We start from the raw sequence: 26,083 nt of genomic DNA on the forward strand, positions 1-26,083 counted from the left end.
TGCTTATGTTTTCAAACAACTTCCCTCCCTGATATGAGTATGATCATTATAGATTTTTAGCTCAACTTAGACGTATATTATACAAATCTTAGCTACAAAAAACACAAGACGAATATACAAAAGGGCCTCTTTCTACATAAACAGATGAAGAAACATGTTTTTGGAAATCTATGACGTTTGTAGCTCCGAACACTTTAATATAATTGTTCCCATCATACACGATAGTCTGTTAATAAATTTTATATTCTTTCAATAAAACAATATGAAGTTACTGTATCAATATATCAATGTCAATATCATTGTAGGTTAGTGTATGTATGTTGCCAAATGCAAGGATCCCTTTGCAAGATAATATAGGGCTACGGTGAACAAGTGAATGGTTAACATTTAACTTATAAGTATAAACATAACGAGGGGGCAGTGTAAGAATTACGAATTTATTATAATAAAGTTTAAAACTCTTGTCCTATCTAACCGAAAAATGCATTGTCATTTTATTTTGAATAGATTACTGCGTAAGTAACTGAAAAGGATCAGTATGTTGTCAGATTTATTGTGAATTTTATTAATCTATATATATAAAAGGCAAAGCCCTCACTGACTCACTGACTGACTCACTCACTCATCACTAATTCTCTCACTTCCCATTTACCTAGGAGGCTGAAATTTGGTACACTGATTCTTTAGGCATTAAATAGGAAAACTAAGCTGTTTTTATTCTGATCGGACTCTCGGGCTCTGCCCCAGTGGCTCTGGAGTTTCCCATGTTAACCTTATGAGTACTCATATTTAAATGGAATTAATGAATCTTAACACCTGTTTCAATTAAACAAGTTGGTTCTGTTCTATGATGTTCAATAGCATTAAAGTTACAAGGACTATCAACAGGGTGCAGCACTATTATTTCTTTTACATTTATGACAACGGCTTATTTGCAACCAAGAGGTGAGTGAGCGTAGCGAACGAACTTTAACCTGGGAGTGAGTTAGCGTAGCAAACGAGCTAACCTGAAGGCAAGTGAGCGCAGTGAACGAGCTCCAACGTAAAAGTGAGTGAGCGTAGCGAACGAACTTCAACCAGGACGTGATTGAGCCATGCGATCGAGCTCACTTATAAAGTTAAACGGGGCAAAGCCCGCGGGTACAGCTAGTCTAAAATAAATGTTTAAAAAATGTGTATAACTAATGGAAAAACATTATGTGGTCAGTAATTCAGATATGTAACATAACAAGTTGTTTGCCTGTACAACAATCAATCAAATAAGGCTATTCATTATCCATTTTTATATATCTCGTCTCTTGTTTACAAACTAGACTAGTGAAAATTGGGAAATCAGATGGCAAATGGTAGTGTTAAATTTGAAGTGGGTCAGGAGCAATAAACCTTTTAAAGCGACCTCTAGATATAAATGAAAGCCTAGGGGGCGAAGCCCAGATTGATGTTACATGTTTGCATACCAGTCGTCCTTGTGCTGTAAACGACCGCATAACACGTAGAGTGCGGCCGTTCCCGATCGGGTACGGCGCTTGGCCCCCGTACGGTGCGTCCGTACCCCATCGGAAAATGCCTTTTGTATATCTTCGTTTTTGCTCTAGCGTCGGCCGAAAGCGGACCTATACCACGTTAGCGTGTAGTATGTGACTTGCATTTTGTTGTGGTGTAGGTTGGTAGTAAATTTCCCCGTAAAATCCCCGTCTGGCAATCTCAAAAGTCTTCTTTTTGTCCCGTCTTTTTCCCTCCATTTGGCAATACAATTCCAATGGGACCGGCTACGTTCCAAGCAGTGCTGCTATCTGTGGGTGTTTAGCGAACTACGTCGACTCTCGTTGTAAAGCAGGACATCCCCTCACGTTATTTGCTATTCGTCGGACCGAAATTGGAAAGCCAATCACACGCGGCAATCGGGTTTACTCGACGCTGAGGGCTGCGCCGCACTGGGGATACGCCCGCTATTTGACGTGCCGCAGCGAACGTGTTGATGTAAAAATCGGTTAAGTAGAACTGTGGGAAAAAGCAATGTTACAGAGTAAGTACATATGTATAAATATGTATATAGATATGTATATAGATTTGTATATGGATTAGTTTTCGTACTATGGTTTATGTTTTAAAGCCACTTATATTTAGGTTTACATGTGCAGTTTTGTATTAAGCAGACACAAAGGTTGAGTTTTCCCACGGAGCATTTGAACTGGGATAGCCTTTTTCCGGATGAACGAACCTTATTGGATGTTAGTTGGGAAATTGGACAAGATACGCTTTGTCTCAAGAAACCACTTCTGCAACATTTTCATAGTGTTTTTAAAGGATGGAATTTGAAACTAAATTTTTTCCGGCATTGATTATTTTCACACCGTTAAATTCCAACTTCAGTTTCTGTCATAAAAGTAGAGATCAATGAATGTAATCTACATATAAGCATAAAGATTGGATGTTTTCACCATATCTGCATCTATTATGCATGATAGTTTTGTACACGAGTGAATTATTATTTTATATTACATTTTTACAGTTAAAGTAAATTGAAAATGGTTAATTTGTTTGGTTATTTGACACGATGACGATATTGATTTTCGGAATAACAATAATAAGACCTTTAATCATGACGGTTATAAGTTATTATTAATCCCAACGATACTTAATAGTTGTTTAAAGCTAGGACTGAGTTTGTATTTAATATAATTTAGTATGAACTAGAAACATTATCTCCCACAAAAGCGTGGTTGGAATGTGAGGAATAGTTGTTGAACATCCATAACCTAGTTCTTCATTCTATTTGCCAATAGTTCACCTCCGGGCTGCAATATAACAATTGTTATGTGTTGTGAACTATTTTTACAATCATGTACAGTGATATGCTTTGTAAACCAGGCTATAAATAATTTTTTACTTTAAGGCTAACCTCAATTTTTTAAAAGACTTATTTTTAGTTAGGGACAATAATTTTTAAAGTGGCATATGAAACAAACATTGTATATCAAAAATAATTGGTCAGAAAGGAAAGATTTTTAAAACGATAAATCAACGAAATGGCTGTATACAGGTTAAATTGTCATTTATACGTTTCCTTAAAATCTACCACACTGTAGTCTAGAACTATTTATTGGTAATTAGTGAGACAAATGAAAATAGTGTCCATGGAAAAAACATTTCCTACATTAAAACGTCCATGTTTTAACTACTTTGTATTTTTTGAGCGCATTTAAAATACCAGGAAATTATTTTACTTACCGGGATAGCAAAATGGTTGATTATTCTGCATTTTAATTCAAAATCCAAATTATAATTCAGAGGTTGATGGAATCAGCGTCCAACACGAGGACAAATTGCGAACGGAAATGAACTGTCAACAAAACGTTGAACACACTCGTTAGTGCAGTAAACACGGCGATATAAGTGGCGTGAATTAAATATTTAGAATTAGATTCGGTGACAGATTTCACGTTTGCCAAGGAACAAATTTTCAACTGTTAAAATGATCATGTTTCAAGAGTAACTTGTTCAATAAATAATTTCTACTAACTAATGATTTTTCTGTGGATAGTGACGGATATTTATTTGTGCATGACAAGGGTCATACTCCAAGTTTGTGTATTAATCCAGATAATGGCCAAGCGTTAGCTACGAGAGGGGTGGTCATAGAGAGTCGCCCTCAGAGGCCGGTGTAAACAGATTTGTGGAAAATACGTGAAAATCTCCGAGGGGTGATCAATCTCTCGATGTATTCTCGTTTGTCCAAACATTTAAGTCGTATAAATTTTGAGTTAGAAACGTCGGAAGGATAACAAACTGATAAGGCTAAGTAGCATCATAGTCAATGTGTGTTTTTCGATGCCAAATAAACAATACTAATAAACTTTTATGAAATATTTATCATATAACGATTGAATTATGTTTCAATTTAAATTTCTAACGCCGTAGCTTCAAAACTCCCGCACTACCCTATCACTATTGCAGTCACTATTAGTTTGACTTTGTAAAACTAAACACTTTGTCAAGGTACTATTTTTACATTGCACATTTGAGTAGGATATAGTGACAACCAGTTGAGTAAATAATTTTAGTTTAAAACAAATTAAGAAAACTAATGATTGACACAGTTGAATAATAGTTTTTATATTCAAAACGTAGGAGTGTATTAATATGGAAGTGCATACAATACTAAGCGCCCATAAATTGGTTAAAATAAAAATGCAATAATAGTTAATTCATCACTAACTAAACAAACACGAAAGGTGATTCGAACCAATCAATTATTCAGTATAAAATTCTAGTAGTAATTTCATGAGTGGATAGTGTTAATGCTGTAAAAAACGGTACCGGTATGCTACAATATCAGCAATCTGACACTTTCACCTATTAGCTTGTCAACAATACTTGTCATGGGTAAGTAGTGGGAGTAATTATGATATTTATCTAAGTATTCGCTAACCTAAAAATACACCTAAGTAATGTTATGTAAATGAGGAATAAATCTGAGATGAAGGAAACATATGATTGAAAATTCAAATAACCAATTGGAAATTCGCTTAGTCTACAGATTAGCTGCGACGGGGGTGTTTTAATTATTATCATGCACCTAATTTATATACGAGTAGGCCTACAAGAATATTTCAGAAGAAGTCAAATGAAAAAAGTTAATTATAGTCAACCTCAAACTTAAATTCAAAACATGGTCACAAAAAATAGCATATATTTTATAGAGATACAACCTCTGAATACATTCTATCACATATTCGGTGTTATGTTCAGTGTTCAGAACAGTTTTATTGCATCTGCCATCGCCTATCTGTGTCCACTGCGAAGACAACGAGATATCGTTCCGTCGCTTTACCTGACAACCACATTGAAATATAACCAAAACGTGAATATAATAGCACGTATCTATTGGACACAGTCGTAGGGTTGCGTAAATTTATCGTTTTACTAAAATATTAGACTCAAACTATGTATTGTTCCAAAATAAGTAACTGTTGTTCATATTCGTTACACATATAAAATAAGTTATTAGATTTTTGATGGTTCGGAACAATGCCCAGCTGTCATTGATCAAAGAATAGGCTTTTAGTTTTAACCAAAGATCCTGACTAACGAAACAACTGGTCAAGACAGATAATTTTACTCCATTCTACACTCAGTTTGCATCCATATTTATCTTTAAATACGCACCTTAGTGTGTGTCGCTGTCTCAGAATTTTGATAATGCAATTAATTTTTCAACGTGAAAACGATTGTGGTTGACAAAATCACTTCAATAACCTACCATATACCACGGTGATCTTTATAAGACTACTCAGTACATAAACCATTGAATGTTCTAAACAATTTCAATTAACTTGTCAAAAGGTAATACATCATAATTATGTGCACCGGTTTAATAAAAAGGTATTCAGGCTAGGAAATCTAACTCAGTGTGTTTTATGGCAGTTATTTTTTACAAAAAAATATGTTAGCATGTTATAAATGTAAATAATATTGCTATCATATTTAGTGAAATTCGTCGTGATCACCATATGTTCCTTCTCAAGAGGTCCAATCAGCTATCAATCTCCTGCCATGTTTTTAAGCATTTCTCCAAGAGCACGTGGATTTTTTATTGCTATACCCTGAACTTAAGCAACAACCCTATTTTTCTCGTAACGTTTGGTAAAATAGAAACAATAATTGCAGTAAATTAAATACAATCATGCTGAAAAATGCAAATCAGCTATGCTATTTCTTTAGCTGCTTTCCTCTCTGTGTGAGCTCCATTATAGTAATGGTTATGCTTATATTTATATTTATAGGAGTAAAGGGTTCCCTATATAATTAAAACAAAATAGTAGCCAAAATATTGTTGGATACTAAACTACTGTAGAGAATCAAATAGAAATCGTAAATTAAAAAGTAAAATAGGTTCAAAAATACCTATTTTACTTTTTAATTTACAATTTTTAGTTGATTCTCTAGTTTAGTACCTAACACTAATTTGGCTACTATTTTGTTTTAATTATATAGGGAACCCTTTACTCCTATAAATATAAATATAAGCATAACCCTTACTATAATGTAGCGATTATGAACGATGGCCGTACATTTATATGTGTAAAAGCTATATTTCTATAAAAAATACGACCTCAAAAATGCATAGTTACACATCACAGCTTATTAAATGCTAAAAAACAGTTTAGCTAAACCTTCTAAGCTAGTTACGATGGAAGAAAAGCGCCTAAAACAAAATGTTGCCTTCAATGAAATAAGTTACTTTTTAAATATATTTTATTATATTTTTACAGTTCATTTTCTCGTTAGTTAAATAGTTGTAAATGGTAAGGTAGTTTATAAATAATGGGAATCGTATCAACTCTGTGAGCTCCTTAAGATATGAAACAGTGTTTTCTTTGCCAAGAGAACCATTTCAGTATATCCAACAGTTTGTTTTATACAGCTGTCCGGGTGCCAACATGCCTCCAGGGGAACAGATAGCCCTTTCTCCTCGGATAGCAATATTGGCTGGAAACACGAGTGCAAAATATTCTCTATTTTCATATGCCAGAGAGCTTTTGTGATTCTTCCAGCCAGCAAGAAAAAATTCCAAACTAATTTGTACAAGAGTACGTAATTAAAAACCGTCATTTGAAAATAAAAGTGCATTTCATTCTATGCTAGTTATGTTTGCATAGTTTGACAATTATTGAGATACCTTAGTGTTTTATTATTAAAAATAATCAAATTTGTACGTGGGACCCCTTTCTTACTTGGCATCTTACACAAGGGCTAATTCAAAGATTTTTTCATCAGACAAATATATTAGATAATACTTCTTGAGAGCAGTTTTAGACTTTTTAATTCAATCAATACTAAATTCTAAACTCAACAACTTGTTTCATCAATAGTTCCAAGTTCGAGAACTATTATGATAGTAATTCAGTCACCTATTTAACAAAAGTATAGACATCTAAGTCTAATGTAGAATGTTTTGCAAATATTTTTTGTTTCCAAATAAATAAACTTGGATTCGTAATTTGAAAGTTTTACTATTAATTTTGTTTGGATATTATTTGTTTTTGCGTTGTATATTTAATTATTTAAGTGTTGACATGGATAAGCAAAAATATTAAATAATGTTATACAAAATATTATTGAAGAACGAAGATAGAGTATACCGGCTGGACCTGACAGTGGCAAAGATCTTGCTAGGAAAGGAATCCGACTGGAGGGTTATATTGAATAACACAGATGCTTTAGAGAGTCGTATCCAGTTTGTAAGGAAACGTTATTTCCACGAGTCGTTTCATAAACCAACCTGCAATATCAAGAAATCTTTGTACCGGAGAAACCTCAGATATACTCAGATATAACAAATAAACAATGATAGTTCAGTGTGAGATTGAGATTACATAGCAATGCATTACTTTATAATAAATGCTTTTCAATCATATACTTTTTTTATTTATTTAAGTAGTCGATTTCAAACAAGCAAATATTAATTAAGGTTAATAGTCAAAAAGGCATTTTTAATCTTGTTGTTGTTAATTAACTGATTTCGTAAATGTTTGTAAGTCTTTAAAATAGTTAAACATCCCAAAGCCAAGGGGTAAGATGGGAGACTGATAAATGTTGTTCATATCGCCAAAGCTTGAGGTGCTGAAGAATTGATTATGTAGGAGGCAATTAAGCCAATCAAACAATGTTTCATTTTGAAAACCGACAACCTACTCAGTTAAAATTGAGTCAAATTTCATTTGAAGTTCAACTAAATAACAGCTTCAGTTAGGGCTCCAGCCATTGAGTGAGTCATGGTGAGCTTTGAAAAGGCGAACAGCTTGAATGATATAATATAGAAAGTTTGTGGATGTTGGATGTTATTATGTTTCAACCGTTAGAACCACCTCGTTTGTTATAAGAAATAGTCAACTATTTATTGATACAACATAAACCATGTTGTAGAACATTATTTGTCGTAGAACAATCATGGAACATTTTTTGTTCTCGGAAACGTCTGGTGCTTATGTTAATGTTAAATAGGAGAGAATTTTATAAGACACGATCCTAAATCCTTGATTTTTTCTATTGTTGGCCGTGATTAATTTTGGAAACTTAATCGTATTATAAAGAGTCAAAACGAGAGAGCACAGGTAAAAACACCTAACAGTCAATAGGTTTACAAATCATAACCCCCCAAAAATAGCATAATAATAAGTTTCTGATTTGGTTATAGAAGGTTAATGTGAATAGTCATTAGTAACCAAAAGTAAATAATAAAAAGGTTTAATCAATTTTGTTTTATCTAATAAAAATGAAGTCTTAATTGTATCTAAACATTGGTTTATGTTACAGGGTAACTTTAAAGTACATTGTATCCGTCCCGTTGGGACCGGACTCAATCAGCCCATTAATCAGTGGATACGTGTGAGAGTGTATCAGTGAGTGTGTTTAATCATTGTTTCTGTTGTTGATACTCCACATGATTATCTTACACGAGTACATGTTTCTTGTAATTCGATCAAATATTTGTTCAAAGTTTAAACAAATATTGTAAATAGCTGAGCGTTGACATTTTCCAACTTTCTTGGCATAAAGTGCATTATACAGAATTAAGTGTGGTTTGATGAACTAAGTATAGCAATACATTTTAAAATTTTAAATTTCAGTAAGCTTTCCAGCTCAATATTATTTTTTCATACTAAACTCGCCTTAAAATACAACAACCCGGAAACATTGTAAACTTGAATACAGCTCCATTGTGTGACACGTTTTTAACCAATAGTATTGTATAATAGCAAATACAATAAATATAAGTATTGATAGTTATAACAGTTATACTTACAGTAAAATCTATTCAGAGTAGTTTATAACGCGAAACCCGATAACAGCAGCTCTGAAACATAAAATACAAAAAAATATATATTGTTAAATCTTAAAATTAGTTATAAGATTGGTTACATTATGTTCTTGATTAATATTTATTGATAATTTGTATAAACATTATTGATTAACTTAGTAGTCGTCGCATCCAAAGAGTTTTGTAGGGTATACGTGATACGAAAACTAGCTTTGTTTACCTTAAAACAAGTAAACTACGTGAAATGAAACCAGATTCAAGTGTAAAATCAATCGAATTGACAGTAAAATTCGTCAGTGAGACTTAATTATTAAAATTTAGTATCAAAAAGAGATAGTTATATAAAGAATAAGGTATTTACAAAAAACCATAAAAACATTGTCAAGTGAGCGACACAGGTTTGTGTGTTGCCTTAACAAAGTAGAAAAACAAGTCCTGTGATCCGGCAACAATGAAAAGCTTTGTTTGTACCTCTCGTGGCCGGCGTGTATTACATAATTTATTTCATTTGAACAAGATTCTTGTGTGACGTATCCATTCGACAAAAGTAAGCAATTTTTAAATCGATTTAGGCTAACAATAGCCAATCCATTACCAATGTGACCAAAGACCATGATCATGCTATCTTACAAGGATTGCCCCATCGATTCAATGGGTGTTGTCATGTTTTGCCATACAAGTTGTTAGCCTTGTTAGCTTCTCGTGTGAAAATCATAAAGGTGGTACATCTCTTGCCTACAATATTAACTAAATGCTTAACTGATAAACCCGTTAATAACAGAAACAGATTCAGGATGAATTTTAATTAATGCCTACATATTTTAAAGCTCACTCATGTTTTCAGTTGAATGGCACATATTGAATTGAGGTGTTCCTGTTAATGCTTTAGGATACAACACTGATTAACTTATGTCATATGAGACGATAAAAATAACAGTGACACAAACCAACAGAAAGCTACGTAGAAATTATTAAGTGATGTTTTTACTGAGCAAATAATGGCTTATCTGCTTAATTAAGTCGCTTTTAAAGTAACATAATATGTTCAATCAAGTCTTCAAAAGGCAATACATCATATGTGTCCCGATTTAATGAAAAGGTATCCGGGCTAGAGGTATCGTAAAATCCAACTCCATGTGTTATGAAAGTTACTGAAACAAAATCATGTTATTATGCTATAAATGTACAACATAATGTGTAATCAGTAAACACAGGAATATTTCAGCCAAAGTTATCAACATTACCTTGATAGGTAATATTCCTATTCCTCTGACTGTAAACATCGCTCTGACAATTAACATTGCTTTGAATATAAACACGGCTTTGGCACAAGGAAGGTAATATAGCAGGCGATCCGGCTGAAAATACTCGATGTAAATTACATCTTTACTGTGACACAAAACTTAAATTTTTTTTGTTAAAAGTTCTGTTTATACATACTTTTCGTTTTCTATAATCATGCCCATATGAATTATCAAACTGACGTATAAAAACTGTATAAAACGTATCAAACTGAATAACTAAACATTTGGAGCCAGAACGTAGATTTTCTTAGAATATTTACATTCTACCAACTTTCTTTCCATACTGACTATGATCAGCTCCTTACATCGCACAGAATTAACTTTCCACCTTTGCTCTAAGTGTTTTCCAATACGTTGGCAAGACCATCATGCATTATTCACGTAGGTCAAGTTCCTGGAATGTTGGTCATACGATGACACAGCGATACTTTCTGTTTCCGTCGATACAATATTATTGATTACGAGTTTCAATGATTCAATGATTTATTTGGCCATCAAGCAATGCAATGTGTGTTTAATTTAGTAGTGTTATTTTTTTCATGGTTACAGTTAACTGTTTAAAGAATTAACCATTACGTATACAGTTATTTAAAATTATCGATATTAATCTGCACGTATTTAATTACTTGAAACATGTATTCATTTTTGTACAAACGGTTAAAAGCGATGTGTAAAATTGGAAACGGTACATAGCAGTTACGGTTATTGACAATAAGATGTTATGACACATTGTGAAATTCTGGTATCTTGAAACATTTGTTTTCAAAAGTATTGCCTTACTGTATTAACGATCAGTTTGTGTATATCAAACTATATAAATATATACTCGTACAAAACGGCACATTAAGCGTGGTTATCTAAACGTTCATGTCCTGGCCCAACCATGATGGAATCTGTACAAACAAGTTGTGTTAATATTTAGTACCGATTTCTTAATATTTGCCCTCCTGGAACCGACTTATAATTAATTTAAATAAAGGCCCCGGACCATTGACATATAGTCCGGCCTTTTAATTTGATATATACACATTTAGTACCTTTTTCGCACTATTTTGTATCTCCATTAAAATGTTGTTACAGTACCTCAAAAAACTAAGGATGTGGGTTATCTGGTAAATGTGTTGTGTATACCATAAAAGTTTTCTCATATTTCCAATAATCAATTTCCAGTAAGTTAAATTTTTTTAATAATACTGCCACCATATGGAAATTTTGTACTGGACCAGATTAATAGGTCTGTTCTATCTTAATATATCAAATGTTAACAGTCAAATGTTTGACTGTTTAACAATCCAAAATAAAATTGTTAAAGTAAAAAAATACAAAATGGTGATATCTAGCTAGGGAAGGGAAACCATTGTGGAAAAACACATACTTAATTTCCTCTTACTTTTTACCCATAGACCCATTTCCCAGAGTTTGGCTGTTTATGAGGAACAAACACTCTCGATCTTTGCATGGAACAGGCCATAAACAGTGTGTGTTGTATTAGTTCATGTTTTGCTAAAATGTATTGCTGGCCGTATTTATTATTTAACCGTGTGGTAGTAAAGACTGCACTCGAATTACAAGTCTATGCTTTAAAATTCTAGAATTTGTTGGAACTTTATAAATATTAAACGACCAGTAAAGGAATACTGGTATGCACGCGTATATTCCATGCAAAATAAATGATAAAATGGAAGACAGGTTTGTTAGTGTTGGTTAATAATTTTGAAACGTCATTCTGTTTTCCCTTTATTTTACTAAGCTTGGTAATATACTTTTTATAATGATTTCTTTTTAATAAGGCATCCAAATGCTTCAATAAAAAAATGTAAAATGTAGGTATGTCTGATTAATTAATAAAATTGTATAATAGTAGTTCTATAGTGTGAATCATAATAGTTCCAATCGTAGTAATATCCTGTTATGTCTCTATCATATTGTAACAGTGGAAAGCAGAGGTATTTTCCCTCAACGCAAGCTAATAGTAGCAAAGTAAAACAAGAAAGATCCCGTTACATCCGGAAATGCCACGTAAAATGTTGTAATCCAAGGAGAGAAATGTGCGAGATTGGTTTTCCTCTGCGAATCGCAAGCAAATTCTTACGGAAAAGTCTCATATTAAATTTACTCTACTATAGTTTTTTAAGCTCTACAGTAGTCCCTATGCTTTAAGTCCTTTCTTCTAAGTACAGTAACTATTTAGAAAATCATGACTCTAGTTGTGAGCTGTTTGGCTATTTTATCAGTATGGCTATTAGTGAATTTTGCATATAGGGGATAAGCTATTGCCGCAGGTCTCATGGTAAGACCTGAACTCACCGAATTGATTTTTTTGTTTAGATTTTCCCAGAGACAAAAACCACCATCCGTTCAAATTATTTTAAATGCATTTTACAAGGAAAATAATTAAGGGATTTTTTTGTAAAATATTAATAGCTTAGTATAAAATAAATAAATTTGCCAATTTGTTTTTAAGATATAGCTGTAAACAAGCAAAATACCACATTTTACAATATTCTCCGTAAGGAAGAATAACATGGGAATTTAAAATTTTAATTGTTTTGAATTTCCTCCGTTACCAATAACCGTATAAAACACTTTGATATACTAAATTTTTTTTAAAGCTCTTTAAATGTCTAAAGAGATATTGGAACATTTTTTGCCCCGTAAAACCCCGTTTCCATGGTCCGATCATGCTGGTTTGCGAACTGATTCAAGTTTATCCCACCTTACACCTTTTAACCAAATTTCATCAAAATCTGTCATAAATTTCTCAAGTTATCGCATTCACGGACGTATTAACTCAAATATATATATAAAATATTCAAAAAATTTAACAAATGGTGTTTTTGGCCTATGGGGACATCAAAATAAAAATGTAATGCGGTCCCGGGCCTAGGTCTTACCATGCCACCTACGGTAATAGCTACTTCCCTATAGGGAAATTCGCTTTAAAACGTGTAAACCTGCCTTTATTCAAAGAGTTTGCGAACCAGAGTGATCAGACAAAGGAGAGCGGGATTTTATGGGGTGAATATAGATTTTTTTACACTCAAAACATAGAATTTCCCGATTTCTCTCTAAAACATTTTGAAGGATTAGAAAACCAAACAAGTTATGTTTGTACGGTTATTAATTACGGAGAAAATTAAAATAAAATTGTAAATTTAATATTCAAATGCTACTTTTATGGAGAATAAGTAAATTGTTGTAGTTTGCTTGTTAATGAAAATATTTGTAATTACAATTGGCAAAGTATTTCTTATATACTAAAATATTAACAATTTACTTAGAAACACACTTCTTTACATTACCTGTAGTAGCAAACCTTAGCACTCATCAAACCCAATGCTTTGTAAATAGAGAAATATGCATGCAATAGGGAAATGCATGTTCAAGGAAATTTTTAACTGGAGATCCAGGATGATAGATATTCGCTTAGTCTGCAGGCTTGCGGCGGCGGGGATGTTTAGTTAACATTATTCCACCAAAGTTTTGAATCCTTCACGTTTAATTCAATTTGTCTGCACTAAATTTATTTTTAAATGTATTTTTAAATATGTTCAATAAACTATTTTTAATCAAGTTGTTTCTATGCCTTAACAGTTTCCCATTTTTGTTTTTTTTTCTCTGAAGATGTAAATATGTAAAAATTGAGACATAATATAGAGAGCAGTTAGACTGAGCAAATGAGTAAACAGTATAGCGGAAGATCCTATATACTCGGGATAACCCGCTTATGCAGGATTCAATATCGGAGCCGAGGAAAAGATTTGCTTTACTGCAGATTTTGCATTCCCTGTTGACTTTCGGCGACATAGGTACTAACTATCGTTTTATGATTATTTAACATGTGGTCCGTATCCAAACATTGTTTTCCCATTAATAAATTTCTTTTAACAATATTTCCTATTTAGGCCAAAAAAGATCAGTCAAAGTGGTTTGATTATAAGTTCTCAGATGTTCTACAACATTAATTCAAAACTGTTTCTTAGTTCACTTACGTTTTGTTCATTCAATAATTTTCAGTACCTTTCAATATTTTTTAAATACTTCAAAACATTTAGAGTTTATTTAGGCCTACCTATCTGACAAAGTCCTCTTTACAAACATGTGTACAGTAGAGTGTACGATTTTAAAAAGATTTTAAAACGACGCTTTTAAAAGAGAACTTAATATACTTCAATGAAATGTCCTATTGTAATATCAATCGAGAAGGATAACTTACTAAACGTTATGTATTTCAGGGTGGTTGAGAGGAAGGGGTCAGTCACCAACCATGCATTCGTTTGTCTTTTATAACATTTAAAGCAATTTAAAATATTACCTTTGTTACTAAAAAAGCATAAATAATAGTAATGTACTCCCATTCATACGGGACTGCTCTCTTTTATGCGGTTAAATGTTGCTTAAGTTTACTTTTTAAATCTTTCTTCAACAGAAAAATGACTAATTATTTATATAATTAAGACCTAATTTTATTTTTAGTTGTGTTGACAACATTTATGTGTGCGTTCAAATTACAGCTCAAGCCATTTTTACAAAATTATGGAGCTAGTAACAAACCTATTTGCGGAAGCATGAGAAAGAAGGTTGTATTTTTGATTTGTATCAACTTAAATCAATTGTAATTTAGTTTTATATCTCTATGTAAGTCTACGTAGGCTACATAAAACATGGAGTCACGTAATAAGGCCTGCCTCAGGTCATGTCGTGTGAGGAGCACTCGCGATATGACATTCCAAGACAAGCTCAGGCAAGACACCTCCCCAGGCCTTATGAATCCCTCATGCCAAAGTAATGTAAATAATTCTCAGATCCAAAGGCCTCCAGTAATTTATCCAGTTCAACAAATAACTAAAGAAAATAATTCATAAATAATTCAATGTAAAGATTTAAACATATAAGAGCCGGGCTTCTAAGAAATAGGTACTGAAAATTATAAAGTGTATTATAATAATGACATTTTACTTACCATTAAGTTAAAAAAGAGATCGTATTTGAGCCTAGATATGGTACATACAGCTTTTACCACATCCTATGCTTAGTTTTGTCATCGGTGATACGTGTTACAGATCTACTAGTATTTGCTTCTTGCCACTTAAATTACTCGTCATTATGAGATGTTTTGTCAAAAACACTCTAAAGAGTCCTTTGTGGAGTCCCTTAGCTCCAAAACCAAGCGTTTCTAAACCATTAAATGCTCATTACCGTCGAGAACTTTGCCACAAAGCTAGCTTGGTGTTTCGTTAAGCTTAATTCATTGTATTTTTAATTTTATACTGTTGTGATAGAGAATCATTAGCCTAGTTGTTGTTTGTATCTGCAGATTAGTATTGTTGATGCCAGACTTGTGGAGGCGCAGGCCTATTGTAATTACCTTTACCTACGACTGTGTTTTAAAGTAGCCGTTAAGTTTCACATTACAGCATTGTTTACTTTCATAACAGCATAGTTTTACTCATAACAACATGGTTAACAGACCAATGAGGTTCAAGGATTCAGAGAGAAGAAGAAAAATTGTAATAATTCGAGCTTCAACTAATCAGCTGTTCAGGCCAATTTAATTGTTGAGTGGTGCAATTAGTGTATGGCACTTGCCAAGGCTCGTCCCTTGACCGTCATACTCGTGTCGTTTACACTATTGGGGAGCGAGCTGGTTTAGTGGTTAGAGTGCGGGACTTCGGTCAAAGGGGTCCCGGGTTCAAATCCTGCCAAATCACCGATGAATTTTATCTAAGTGATAATGCCGTAACCCCTAGGTCTAGCCTGAAGTAATGTGTGAATAATCCCGGGCTCGTACCTAGCGTCCTAGGAAAAAAACACTATTTTAACGCAATCGTTGTGTAAACCACTATAATTGTATAGTTTAGAAAGTATAACAGGCGATTTTAATAATACCTTTTAAATTGTTTTTCTATCATCCCTACCTCTTCAAAATGGTAAGTTATGCAGGTATTTTAGTACTAGGTATTGAAACCTCATTTTAAAGGTATTGTGTTGTTTAGAATTTGATTAATATATCTGTGGTATATGGAAAATGGAGTTAATATCAAACATGCTAATCATCAATGTGTTTATTATCCAATTTCACATTATAGTGTAGTCTAATGTCCATATAGAGTACAGAGCTCTGTCCGTATTCTAATGGATATCGATCACACTGTACACAACAACACTGCTATTATCCACCACTCAATGACACGCGTCGGCCCGTTTCAACCGTATTCTTTTGCTTGAAGAAACATTGCTTTTCGTCAACTCTAGCAAAACACAACCCAGTTTTGTACTAACCGTAGTGGTAACAGTCAATGGATGGTTTATATTAATTTAGTTTTAACGTTTTACAGTAGTTTCAAAGTTAAAATTTAACTTACCGTCACAATGTATTTTGTTCTATATTTAAACTCATAGTATTTTTAAAAACTGGTTAGAGATATATTCTGGCTTGGTTATTTTTCAGAGACATTAAACAATATACGATACGAAATTATTTCAAATATATAACATTAATTATACCTATCCATTTAATAGGCTATTAAATGGGTAGATCAAATAAAGTTGCATAATTCGTAGTTCCACGAGTAAAAAGTGTAACACAATAATCATTTTCAAACTAAATTCTTTAAAATATAAACATAATCATCTTGATAAAATACGCATCCCATTATTTGTGCACATTTCATATTAGACTTGCTAAATAAATATGAGTGCTCGGTCAGCCCTGGTGCTCGGTAGACTAGTGCAGCAAAAATTTAATAATAATTAGTGTTATTTACAAATACAATTGATTTTGTATTACCCCCAACTACATGTTATTACAAACTTCGATTAAAAAGACCACTGTCAAATTTAGATATTTCCCCGTGAGACTTATGTGTAGCATTTGCCTTCACTAAACCCTTTTTAGAACTATATAGAAAGTATTTTTAAAAGCAAAGAGTCAACTCCTGGACTTAAATGAGAGCGAGGGGAGGCATTTAAAGTCTTGGAAAACCTCGCATTTAACGACTCCGTGACTTAGTCCACGTCTTTGTTCTTTGTAAAGAAACTTAAAAACAGAGCCAGCTCAGTTTTGCGTAAAATCGTACCTTTAATCTTCCTGAACATTGTTATTAAAATTCATCATTTAACAATGTAAGTGTCATTTAATAATTCTACGATTATGGGATGTATTTAACTTTGGAATATTCATGCTAAGTTACATAAACTCGTTGGTATACAGTGAAAGCACTTTAAATTATTCAATACTATATAGCTAACATGAACGCTAATATAGCTGTAATTTAAAATATGGATGAATGTTTTATACAGTATAAACTTAGTCAATAAAAGTTTAACACTTTATAGTAAATTTATTCAATTGCAAAAGGAACATTCTTTATTCATATCAAATTATTAAAGGTATTCTAGGGAGATGGTAAATGATAAAACTTGCATGCATGGAATGTGTCATACACATTTTTACGGAGGTTTTTACAATTTATGGCAAGTAAATTAAGAAGTATCTTTAACGTTGAAGATTTTGTGATGGTTGTATTTTATACTAATTACTAGCAGAGTACCCGTCCTTCGTACGGGGTTGGCATAGAAGTATAAAATGCTTATTGCAGTTACGGTAGAGGACACGGTTTAAGGAAATTTGATCTTTAAATTTATACGTTATCCTATAGTGTAGCACACATCTACCATAGCCCTAATTTTCTACAACTGCACCTAAACCATGGAAAATTAAAGTTTTCATTGTGTACCACAACTTTTTGTTGCTAGTTGGTTCAAATTAGCTGTTGTAATAAATGCAAAAAACATAATAGTGCTGCACCCTGTTGGTAAGCCTTACTTTTAACGCTATTTAATATCATAGAACCAACTTGTTCAGTTGAAACGGCTGACAAAATTCTTTTATTCCCTTAATATGAATACTCATAAGGCTAACATTAGAAAATCCAGAGCCAGAGCTACTGGGACCGATCCTGAAAGTGTTTTTGAGGTAAGAATATGTCTATATATTAATCGGGAATGTCAGCTATCATCACACCAAATTTCAACCTTATCGGTTTAGTATTTATTTAAGTGTATTTGTGACATGCAAAAGAGACAATGTTGGTTCTTTGAAAATGCCAAATGGGATCACTCCTACCATTTAATTCAGAAACAAAATATAACTGTATAACTTAACTCGATAATAGTACGTTTCGGTTAACTAATACCGTTCATACTTATTTAGGCTACCTACGATACAAAACCAATGATAGATTTTAAGGTACAGTAAAAGAACGTGTTTAATGGTTTGCACTGTAAACAAAAAAAAACAACACAACAGTTACAAACCGAAAAATAGAAAAAAATGGAAAGTATAAATAAATATGGAAAATAGGGTAATTTTATGCAACAATATTTTAGTGAAATTATAATCAGGAAAATGGAAATTCACTCAGTCCATAGACTTGCTGCAGCAGGGGGATTATATTGCTGTTTACACAAAAATAAATCAAAAAAATAAACCTCATAAAACTCAGGATAATGGCCTGGCAATGATTATAGAATCTTAATTATTTCTTATATCCATGAATGATTTATTTTACAACGAATTATTCCCTGTAAAATATTATTACAGCATTTCACAAATATTAGTACAAACTCAGAATAATAGATCATAAACATAAACAAATGAAGTAACTGAAAGAGTCATAAGCTAAAGAAATTACATTAACATATGGTTTGACAGCTCCATTTAAGTAATGTTAAATAATGTTTACATTCGGGCTAGTGACATCATTATTTAAAATGTATTATCCTTACCCTCTCTGTTCTAATATTCGTGCAGTATTTAATATGTTTGAACCAGCTGTGTGGAATTGTGAAATCAAAATTCATTTGACAGTTAGTTCTGCTTGTTTACATTTTTAAACTTTGCAGGTTTGTCTTTTGTTACCATGGATACCAAAAATCAATATTTACTTTTAAATCTCTCACCTCAAATTTTTGAAAGCCCACGGGGAAGAGCCCTAGGACAATATCGAAGCGGGAATAGTTCTATATGTATCCTCGGAGCTGTAGCTTCATTTGGGTGCAATTTGAGCCCAGTAGGTTCAGTAGTTTTTTAGATTAGCTCATACAAACACACAGACACCACCTCTTCTTTATAATAGTATAGATTACCATAGACTAAACAACACGTATGTTTTATCTATGTTATTACCAATTTAGTACACGTAAACTTGTGAAGTAGTCTAACTTAAAAAAAATACAACTCAAATAAGTTAATTAGGGGTACATGAATTGTAAATGATGTTAAATTCCAAATTAATAACATTAATATAGATTTCTAGACAACTGTTTATTCTTTTTATTGTGAGTGAAGACGTTAAACTCTTTTATATAAAAGTATAACGTAGGCTGTATTAAACTATTTTTACAATTAACAATCATACGACGATTGTGAGATAAAACTGTGGGTTATTTTGTCAAAAAGTACATTTTATGAAACAATATTCTTTTTACCTTAGTTTAAAAGTTGCTGTAATCCGAGGGTTTAAATGAAATAGCAAGAAAGTCTTTTGACTGTTTGCGGAGTTGAGTAGTTGATTTTTCTGATACTTTAAGTAGGCCTTCTATATTCCTTCTTTAAAATTAATTGTCAAACAGTCCATACAACTAAGTGCTTTGTAAGGAGTATATTTATTTTATATTACAGTTTTATGTTATGTACCATTAAATTAAAATTGGACGAAAAACAATGAAACTTCAAAACCAATTGTTCACTATCTTTTGGCTTATTTTACTTTGAGGTTTACCTTACCTTTCCATTTTTTAACTGTTAACCTGTGTTCCTGACCTTTGTTTCTCTTCTGTCCCGATATCTGTTCACTTGAGCGTAAAGATTATCAAATTAATGGTTTGTGATAAATAACAATTTGAAGAGACACATGTTTGTATGTGGGGAACACGTACTGGGTGCTGTCGGTGATCAGATATAATTAAAAGAAATAATAAAATTGTTTGTAATTTTTTTTACTTGTTTGTGAAATAATATGGTAAGGTTACTGTGAGCTTAATTTTGTAATACTTGCTAACAAATTAACTAATATTTATCTAATTACCTAATAATATTTATTATCCCATTTACCTTACGTGTATTTATGTACCTACTTTTTATTTATAGGGGTATAATAAGTTTTCCAAAATGTTGTGATATTAACGATGTGATATATTAAGTCTTCCTTACCTTTTTAACATTACAAAATGTTAATGTTAACATTAGATACAGTACAACTTCGACACAATGCCTAATGATGACCGGCGACTATTCGAAATCCATTGCGGTTGTAACATTATATTTACTGTCTTGTGGTGTTAAAAGTATAAGTACTAGGGATGCGGCCTCAGGTCCGCCAATTGAGCGGAGTAAGCAAGCTTTGATATAAACAAATAACTTTAATTTGTTTTCATGATTCATATTGAATACGCATGATGACGTCACCATAGCAACAATCCAATTGAATTCTCGTGGTTGGTTGGAAGAGTTGAAGGAAATATGAATCCAGTCAGCTGTTTCTATTAGATCATTGATTTTTAATTGTATGAGTAATAGTAAAACTGTGTGTTTGTAATAGCATAAAGATAAGTATTATTTTGTCAATATCCTAATGTTTGTTTAGCTCCCAAAATAGGAAAAATAGGAATATTATATCACGCTTATTTTATAACTGGACTCCCGTACAGGCCAAGCAGTCTAGGCTCTACTTTTTGTTATTATTACCTTATTATCTTCATCTTTTACTCAAAAGGGATTGATGGCGTCAGACTTTCAAATAAAAAATATATACATTTAAATAAACAGACATAAATTACTGAGCATATATTTACAACGTTGGCATGTGTAATTGTAACTGTGTCTGTATCTGCACAGAGAAAATTATTTCCTCACTTATAAGTTATAAATTGGACAACACAAGTTAACAAGTATAGTTAAATATATAAAATATAAACATTTTAGGATTGTAGATACCTTAATCTAATCGACATAAACAGTTCCCACACTCCGGACCGCTCATCTTAACTGCTTCCTTCACGACTTCCTACGTCGCGGACCTGTTTCCCTCCCTTCCCATAGCATTTTAGGATTGTAGATACCTTAATCTAATCGTCATAAACCGTTCCCACACTCCGGACCGCTCACCTTTACTGCTTCCTTCACGACTTCCTACGTCGCGGACCTGTTTCCCTCCCTTCCCATAGCATTTTAGGATAACAGATACCTTAATCTAATCGTCATAAAAAGTTACCACACTCCGGACTAATATTTACCAAAAAACTAATAGCAATAACAACCATTAAAAGAAATAATCTCCTTGGAATAATTCAGTAAGGCCGCCAGAAATTATGCGAATCGGTGTATTGTTAATCAACGCTTAATGGTATTCATCGGACTCCTTTTCTTTTATACTGTCTATTGTAAATAGGCCATATGTGCATGTGTAAGCTGAGGTGCCCGTGGGTACAGAATGTCGAGTCGCATACGCTACGATTCTTTGTTTACATCTACGTTGTTATCTCGTAACCATCATGGCAACTCATAAGACTCATGTTAAACATTGCAAATTTTATGACAGTCTTAAATTGTACAGGTATCATCAAATTGAAATTTGTTTGTTTCGAAACATCAAAAATATTTGTCGAAATACCCCTGGTAAGTTTGGATTCAATATGTTCAGCCGTTATTGAGTTAATTGATTACATAGTTTGCATAAGGTCCGATCTCAAAGAGCTTCGCTCGCTTCGCTCGCTCCGCTCAATAAAGTGTTGAAAGACTTTATTTAATATACTCCCATAAGATTCCATGCATACAAATGCTAATGCAGAAGCTATTTTCTATTATCTGACATATTGAGCAACCTTAGTTCGATCAATAATTAATTTTGGATAATAGAGCCTTTCGATACTTAGGATTTGAGAAGAGTTACGTTGTATAGTTCTCGTATCCGTGTTTTATTGAGGAATACATCTTTATGAAACTCAACCACTTACTGTTGACATTCGACTGTTCACTTATAAGTAATAGTAGCAGTTGGACAAAGGCGATTATAGCTGTGTAAGCAGCTCATGGCCCAATCTGAGGGAGGTCCCTGGAGAAATATGAGGTCCGGGACAATGTAACCACATTTGTGTTGGATACAAAATGTGATACGTATAAAACCTTTCCCCAGAAATAAAAGATACGCATGCATATGACTTATAAATGACCATATTGTGTAAATGAACATTTTAGAAACGGAATTTCTATCAAGAGGGTTGGTATAGCCATGTAGCAAGCGTATGGTGCAAATTAAAAATAATATTTTCTTGGTAATTTATTCAATGAAGCCAGGTAGTTTAGCTGTTAACACAAACTACATTTTACCACTTGAACATTGATCAAATCAATGTTTAGGCCTTATCTATTATTACTAGGAGGACCTGCGCGATTCCGCAGAAAAAAGATTGAATTGATTTCTTGTATAAATGAATCCATTCAGTCAATAAAATAATTAATATAAATCATTAATGAATAAAATTTTATAGTTTAGTAAAGTTAAAAGATAAAAGTGTTATAGTTCACTTCAATTTCAAACCATACCAATATCTCTATTAGTTTTTGAGTTATCAACAAATAACGCTTTCCCCATATAAAACTGTTGTAAATCGTTAAAACAGGGCACAATAACAGGACTCTATTTCGCAACAATTGGACAGCTGATAAAAAAATAGGTGATATCTCAGATATCTAATAAAAACAAATCAGGCAATAACTAAGAAAAAAAACTAAAAGAGATATGGGTATGTTTAAATTTAAAATTTGCTTGTAATAGCAAGAACTATAAAATGATGTGCTATTTGAAATATGATGCTATTTGAATTTTCTTAGTTTTAGTTATATATAAATACAGATTTATAATATAGTAAGATTGCAAAAAAAAACAAATTTGTTTGAATTTTTCTTTTATACAGTGTGTAAATTAAGTCTTGAAACAAATCTGTGTTTTTAAAACGGAAATAGATAGAAATAATCTGTTTGTGACATTTATTGTTAACAAAGGTTCCATAATTTTTTACATACAAAATTGTGTTTAACCCATTTAACAGGGTATTTTTCTTTTTCAAATAATGACCTCTATTGAGTGACCGGTATTTGAGTACCAAAATCCGTACTCCTCATTTTGGAGGATTTGTCGAAAGAAACACAATAATGCAAACCCGAGGTGGATATCTCACCTCTAGCCAAAATGGCAGGTATTGCAAAATTTGATTTACTGTATGTAAAAAAGCACCAATTTCACAAATATGGAAACAAATCTGTATTTTTAAAACCGAAATAGGTAGAAACACTCTGTTTGTGGAATTGATTGTTAACATAGGTTCCGCAATTTATTACATCAACAATATTTTTTAACCCCTTTAATAGACAGGGTAGGGGTGATTTTTTTTATAACAATCCCTATTGAGTGACCCCTAATTTTGAAGGGCTTGTCAAAAGAAATATAATGACGCAATCCCGAGGTAGATATTTCATCCCTAGCCTAAATGGCGAATTCCAAAATTTGATTTATGTGAAAAGGCACCCAATTTGGAATACCTGCCATTTTGGATAGGGGTGAGATATTCACTTCGGGTTTGCGGCATTGTGTTTCTTTTGACAAGCACTTCACTCAATAGGGGTTGCTATTTGGAAAAAATAAGTCACCCCCTAACCCTTACCCTGTTAAAGGAGTTAAAAACAAATTTCGTGTAAAAATTTGCGGAACCTTCGTTAAGAATCAATGCTACAACAAAATTTTTATCTATTTCGGTTTTTAAAATACAGATTTGTTTCAGGGCTTAATTTACAAACTGTATTTTAATATCGGATATCAGAATGGAGATTAACTCATAAGGGATGCTTTTGAATCAGGGTAAAAATGTCTGCAATTTCAAGAAAAATACAGGTTATTTCATAAAAATCAAACTTTTTCAAAATAAAGTTGCCGCTCTTTTGGATCGGCTAAAGATAATTTAGTTTAGTTTTCACCAAAATGTTTCTTTTGAATAGGGCTTTAAATTATGTATAATAAATATGATATGTTTGTATTTGATATTTCCGAGATTTGAACTAGCAACCATCTGGTTTTTGAACGCCCTCTATTCAATACATCATCATCAAATAACTTAGTATATCAAAGTGTTTTGTACGATTATTGGTTACGGAGAAATTTAAAACAATTTTCTTTTAAAATTCACATGTTATTCTTATGGAGAACATTGTAAAATGTTGTAGTTTGCTTGTTTGTGAATATATTTTGATCAAACTTGGCAAATTGATTTATCTTATACTAAGCTATTAATATTTTACAAAAAACACATTTTATTAGTTTTCCTGTAGCAGCAATCCTAGGTACTTGTAAAGCCTAGATGTGAACTTAATAGATTTAATTGAAAATCAATTCAGGCAAATGGAAATTTGCTTAGTGGGAAGTTTTGTTGTGGCGGGCGTATTATTTTAATAAATTGTCCTGGCTAAATAAACATCTTTTCCTAGTCAATAACAAAGCTATAATGCCCCAGTTTTACAGCCCCACAACAGTGCAATGGTGTGTTGACTTAATTATAAAATTAAATCAATTTTGTGAAATTTGTTTTGCTAAGGCGAAACCAAAGAGCGTAGGCCTGGACAAATATTGTCCTATTCTAATTTACTTTATGATTCTATTATTATGTTTTAAATAGATTATACACATGTATTTATATTTCACTGCATCTCTTACCCAAAGCCTATAATTGTACTGTAACGTGTCTTACTGTCAAAGGGAATACGTTGAACATATTAGTTTATTTAGCTCAATCTAAATTACAGCAGAAATGCAACAATAATCCCAGGAAAATTTTGACGAAACTATCATATTATTTATCCATTTATTATTTTTACATGTTCAAGTTGTACTATTACTTATTATATTTAAGTGATTTGTGTTCTTAGAAAAAAAATTATCATCCAGATGTATATACCCTTGTTGGCCAACAGATTAAATGCTGATGATGAAAAAGGAATGAAACCATCAAATAAATGAATTTTATAATCTTAAAAAGTAATTCATCTGATCTACAACATACTATTCACTATTTTTTTAAACCAAATTTCTGTGCAAGGAACAAGCTACAGACCAGAGACCAACTTATTTGTTATTTCAAAATACGCCAAGAGCGACACCTTTTCAAATTTATATGTGTGTGCCTGTTAGCACTATAACTCTAGTAAAATTAATTGATCAAAATTGTTTAAATGTGGTATAAACATGTACCAACTACCTTAAGCGAACTATTTAACGAACCTGCATGGTTGAACTAAAGGAACGGAACTTAACTGGAAAATTTATAGGATAAATTTGGATTTTGCAAATACTTCTTGGCTAAAACAAAACAGTTAACAATATTTTTCAAACCTAAATTGAAAAAATAAAAAAGCTAAATAAAGTCCATGTTAAATTGAAGTTAAAATAAATGGTTACGAGAAAAATTTGGCTTTCAAAGTACCATTTTAAAATTAGATTAAATAGACTAAATCAAGTTATAAAGTAAATGAAGTATCAAGTAAATTATGTTTTCATAACTATGAAAACATGTTGATAAAATTTAGTTTTTTGCGAATTTCCCATATAGAGAATAAGCTATTACCGTAGGTCTCGTAATAAGACCTGGACACGGGACCGATTTACTTTTTCGTTTTGAGGTCCCCAGAGGCCAAAAACATCATCCGTTCAAATTCATATATATATATATAAATATATAGTATATGTGTGTGTGTGTGTGTGTGTGTGTCCGTTAGCACGATAACTCGAACAAAAATGATCCGATTTTGATGAAATTTGGTACAAACGTGTAAACCTACATTTATTCGAACGAGTTCGCGAACCAGCATGATTGGACCATGGGAACGGGGGTTTATGGAGGGTTT

The sequence above is a fragment of the Macrosteles quadrilineatus genome, unplaced genomic scaffold (assembly GCF_028750875.1).
Source record: "Macrosteles quadrilineatus isolate MER2022 unplaced genomic scaffold, UCM_ALF_1.0 Scaffold_2__2_contigs__length_208266976, whole genome shotgun sequence".
Lineage (NCBI taxonomy): Eukaryota > Metazoa > Arthropoda > Insecta > Hemiptera > Cicadellidae > Macrosteles > Macrosteles quadrilineatus.